Source organism: Hylobates moloch, unplaced genomic scaffold (genome assembly GCF_009828535.3).
Source record: "Hylobates moloch isolate HMO894 unplaced genomic scaffold, HMol_V3 SCAFFOLD_13, whole genome shotgun sequence".
NCBI lineage: Eukaryota > Metazoa > Chordata > Mammalia > Primates > Hylobatidae > Hylobates > Hylobates moloch.
In genome coordinates, this window is record NW_026652288.1 from 49,258,228 (window position 1) to 49,263,565 (window position 5,338).

Here is a 5,338-nt window from a genome sequence, read left to right on the forward strand (position 1 = left end):
GAACCATTGTAAGGGAACCCTGTAAGGGGGGGACTCCTGCCACCCTGCACCTTCACCACAATGGTCACCTCCACACCCAAACTGCCTTGTCTATCAGAGCTAGGCTCAGTGGGGAGTAGCTATTTTTCTCCCCTCCCTGGGGAGGATCCCTAATCCTATGTCTTCTTCCTTTTTTCTCCTAAAGTTTCTATCTTGAGGGTCAGTGGACTCATTCTTTGGCACTGCAGGGCTTTCTAAGGAGGGGAGGGGCTACATCTCGTTGAGATGTAGCAGAGGGGAGAGGCTTACTCCCTGGCTCTCCTGCTCTCCCTGCATGTGCCTCTGGGGGAGTGGGGAGGCTATTCTGGGCTAGGGGTGGTGTGTTAGTAGAGTGGACCCCTTCCAGTCTTCTGCCCACAAATCCTGCAGCTCCAGAGAGGATGTCACTGTAATTACTGTCCTCTCCCACACCACATTCTAAACCCTATAATTATCTTGCTGGGATCACTTGGCAGTCTTGTTAACCTCTTTAGCCCCAAGGCCCTCTAAGAGAAGTTGAGAGTTGGGAGAAGGGGGCCAAAGAGTTTGCGTTTGGGGTTGGGGGCAGTGTGGCAGGATACAACTGGGGGACTCCAAGAATCATTTGGGGTTATGTCTTCCTTTGCCTCTGGCCTCCCTCCTGCTCATCCCCAATCTGTCCCCTCTCTCCTCATGGCAGGCCATCTCTACAACTCCACTGGGTGCCAGCTGCTTCTTATCTTCATTCTTGGTCTCCCTGGGGTCCCCACCTCTTCCCTGAGTTCTCACCTACTGCTCCCTCTCTGGGCCCATGGTGGGTCCTCATTGCAGGCCCTGTTTCTGGCAGTGGCCAATGCTGCCAGCAGGAGGCACCACTATTGCAGCTGCTGCTCCAGGAAAAGAATGGGTCTGAGTGCAATGTCAGCTTCTCCAAGGACCTTAAAACGCTGGCAGATGGGCTGATCCAGGAGGCAACAAAGCAGTACCTGGGCTGCCAGGTGAGGGAGCTGTTGGGAAGCAGTGGGGAACTGCAGGAGTGTTCAGAGGGAATTCCCTCTCCAGAGGGAATGAAGGAGAAAGCAGAGGGTAGTGAAGGTCAAACTTGTCAGATGAGGGGCATGTGTGTGTATGTGAACGGTGAGGGTGTGAGGACGACCAGAGGGCCTGGCTGGGATCTGGGAATGGGAGCCTGAAATTGGTGAGGGCAGGAGAAACTGGTCTGGGCTCTACCAAGGGTTGCCAGCACTCCTCACCCCTAGTTCCCTGGGCTGCAAGACCACATCCATGGGGAATAACCCAACAAGTTTGAGAACAGCCTGGGTAAGTCTGCCACAGGCCGTTCTTCTTTGGCAGGTATCTCAGGTCCTTTGCTGCCCCACTGCATCTCCCAGCCTGTGCTAGGCAGCTTCCAGAACCCAGGAGTTCTCTTTGTCATAGCCCTCTCACCACTCTGTATTTTTTGTCTGTGCCTATAAGGTTGTAAGCACCCTGAAGGCAGGGATATGTCTTACTTATCTCCATGTTTAGGCTCCCCATACATGGATGAATACATGAATGAATTTTTCCTGAGCCCCTGCCTAGGCCTCTTGGCCTTTTAGTCCCAAGGAACAGAAACCTGAGATAACCACCCAGCCCCAGCATCACCTCTTTGTCATTTCTCCTATGTTCATCTCTGTTCCATCCTAGGAAAAACTTTAGTTGTGAGGCTCTGTGACTCTCAGGTAGATACCTCTGTGCTCCTGTGCCTGGTTCTGGGCCAGAACCACACAGCAGCTAACATCCTGGCCAAGGGAGTGCATAAACAAGACATGAACCTGGACGAGGCTCCCAAGCAGCATAGGCTGGAGCTGTTCATCCTGCCCACTCACCAGCTGGGCATTTGGATGGACCTCGTTGTTAATGATGGCACTGGCTGGGAAGAGACTGGGACAGGAGTGACAACGAGGGGCCAGAGGTCAGGGACCAGGGGCCCAAGAAATGGGGAAAGGAATTGAGGCGGGCCTTGAGGACAGATCCTGGTGGGGGGTGGGGCTGGAGTGTGGGGTTGCGAGAGGAGCTAGACCTTGGGGCTTGAATTGGGGGGTCTAGGCGAAGGCCAAAGCCAAGGTGAGTGTGAGGGGCAGAAGGAGGCTGGATTGTCCCTCCCACCCTTACCTTGGCTACGTCAGTTGGGGTGGGGTATCCAGATATTTCTCAAAGCAAAATCATTTTAATTCCCATGAGTCTAAAAACAGGGTATGATAAAGCCTTATCATTCTTTTTTGTTTGTTTTTTGAGGTCCTTGGAGAAGGACCTCAAAATGCTGGCAGATGGGCTGATCCAGGAGTGTTGCTCTGTTGCCCAGGCTGGAGTGCAGTGGCATGATGTCGGCTCACTGCAGCCTCTGTCTCCCAGTTTCAAGCAATCTTCCTGCCTCAGCCTCCCGAGTAGCTAGGACTACAGGCACATGCCACCATGCCCAGCTAATTTTTTTTGTATTTTTAGTAGAGACAGGGTTTCGCCAGGTTGGCCAGGCTGGTCTTGAACTCCTGACGTCAGGTGATCCACCCTCCTCGGCCTCCCAAAGTGTTGGGATTACAGGTGTGAACCACTGCGCCCGATTGTTTTTGTTTTTATAGAGATGGGGTTTCACCGTCTTGGCCAGGCTGATCTTGAACTCCTGGGCTCCTACCTCAGCCTCTCAAAGTGTTGGGATTACAGGTGTGAACCACCACTTCCAGCCAAGCCTTACCATTCCTTTTTTTTTTTTTTTTTTGAGACGGAGTTTCTCTCTTGCTGCTCAGGCTGCAGTGCAATGGCACCATCTTGGCTCACGGCAACCTACGTCTCCCGGGTTCAAGTGATTCTCCTGCTTCAGCCTCCCCAGTAGCTGGGATTACAGGCATGTGCCACCACACCCAGCTAATTTGTATTTTTAGTAGAGATGGGCGGGGGGGGGGGGCTCTCCATGTTGGTCAGGCTGGTCTCGAACTCCTGACCTCAGGTGATCCACCCACCTCAGCCTCCCAAAGTGCTGTTATTACAGGCGTGAGCCACTGTGCCCAGCCACCATTTTTTTTTGTTTTTTTTTTTATGTTTTTGAGATGGAGTCTTGCTCTGTCACCCAGGCTGGAGTGCAGTGCTGCGATCTCACTGCAACCTCCACCTCCCAGGTTCAAGCAATTCTCCTGCCTCAGCCTCCCAAGTAGCTGGGACTACAGGTGCATGCCACCACGCCCGGCTAATTTTTTGTATTTTAGTAGAGATGGGATTTCACTGTGTTGCCCGGGCTGGTCTCGAACTCCTGAGCCCAGGCTATCCATCCACCTCAGCCTCCCAAAGTGCTAGAATCACAGGCATGAGCCACTGCGCTCGGCCTGGCCACCATTCTTAAAGTAATAAAACCAATTCCCTTAATTTATTCTGTGATCTTCACAACTGCCCTGTGAGGTGGGGAAGGGAGTTGTTTTCCTCCTACTCAACTGGGAGAAAGCTGAGGCTCAGGGAGAGAGGTCACCCCATTCGTGAGCAGCAGAACCAAGTCTCACACCAGGGCTTCTGGCCTCAGAGAGCTTCTTGCTGGCGGCAGGTGTGACAGCACTGGAGTGGTACATCAAGACCCTGGCAGGGTGTGGTGGTTCACGCCTGTAATCCCAGCACTTTGGGAGGCCGAGGCAGGTGGATCACTTGAGGTCAGGAGTTCAAGACCAGCCTGACCAACATGGTGAAACCCCGTCTCTACTAAAAATACAAAAAGTTAGCCAGCATGGTGGTGGGCACCTGTAATCCCAGCTACTCAGGAGGCTGAGGCAAGAGAATCACTTGAACCCGGGAGGCAAAGGTTGCAGTGAGCTGAGATCGCGCCATTGCACTCCAGCCTGGGCAACAAGAGCGAACCTCTGTCGGAAAAAAAAAAAAAAAAGAATTAAAAAAATTAGCTAGGTGTGGTGGCGGGCTACAGCCTGTAATCCCAGCTACTTGGGAGGCTGAGGCAGGAGAATCACTTGAAACTGGTAGGTGGAGGCTTTGGGGAGCCGAGTGCCACTGCACTTCAGCCTGGGTGACAGAGTGAGACTTCGTCTCTAAAAAAAATAAAAGACCCAGATTCTTACCTGCAGGTTGACCTGTTGACCCTGAGTGAGTGGCTTTACCTCTCTGAGCCCCACTTTCCTGGAAGTGAGATATAAAGGGACTTTGGCAATATGTTCTTCTGGGTACCATGGTAACGTAGTCTTGCCAATTATGAAGGGTGTGACCTCCCCCAAAAAGTTAGAGCAGAGATGGCCACCCAGTGACTAGAGACTCCTTTTTTTTTTTTTTTTTTTTTGAGACAGAGTCTCGCTCTGTTGCCCAGGCTGGAGTGCAGTGGCGTGTTCTCAGCTCACTGCAACCTCTGCCTCCTGGGGTTAGAGTGATTCTCCTGCCTCAGCCTCCTGAGTAGCTGGGATTACAGGTGTACGCCACAATGCCTGGCTAATTTTTGTATTTTTTAGTAGAGACGGGGTTTCACCATGTTGGTCAGGCTGGTCTCGAACTTCTGACCTCATGATCCGCCTGCCTTGGCCTCCCAAAGTGCTGGGATTACAGGCATGAGCCACCGCCCCGGCCACACCTGGCTAATTTTTGTATATGTAGTAGAGATGGGGTTTCACTGTGTTGTCCAGGCTGGTCTCAAACTCTTGACCTCAGGTGATCCACCCGCCTCGGCCTCCCAAAGTGCTAGGATTATAGGCGTGAGCCACCGCGCCCGGCCTGGAGACTCCTTTGTGTTCCCCAGTCTCCACCAACCGGTAAGTACATAGCGGTGATGTCGCCGTGGAGCCCGTACACAGTATTCCCCTGGAGGCTGCACTCACTGCTGGTGCTGGGGCGTATAACTTACTCTCTGGAGAGCCCCGTGGGGTGGTCTATGAGCTTTTCTGCCAGCAGGACCTGCAAACGCGCAGGTGCAGCCTCTTCTTCACCCTGCGATCTGAGAGATGCCATCAAGCACCGTGCCTCTCTCCTTATCCAAAGCTGAGGCCTCTGGACTTAAATTTCAGGCCCCCATTTCAGACCCAACCTCTGGACCTTGAATTTTTTTTTTTTTTTTTTTTGAGACGGAGTCTCGCTCTGTCACCCAGGCTGGAGTGCAGTGGCGCAATCTCGGCTCACTGCAAGCTCTGCCTCCCGGGTTCACGCCATTCTCCTGCCTCAGCCTCTCCGAGTAGCTGGGACTACAGGCGCCCGCCACCACGCCCGGCTAATTTTTTTGTATTTTTAGTAGAGACGGGGTTTCACTGTGGTCTCGATCTCCTGACCTCGTGATCCGCCCGCCTCGGCCTCCCAAAGTGCTGGGATTACAAGCGTGAGCCACCGCGCC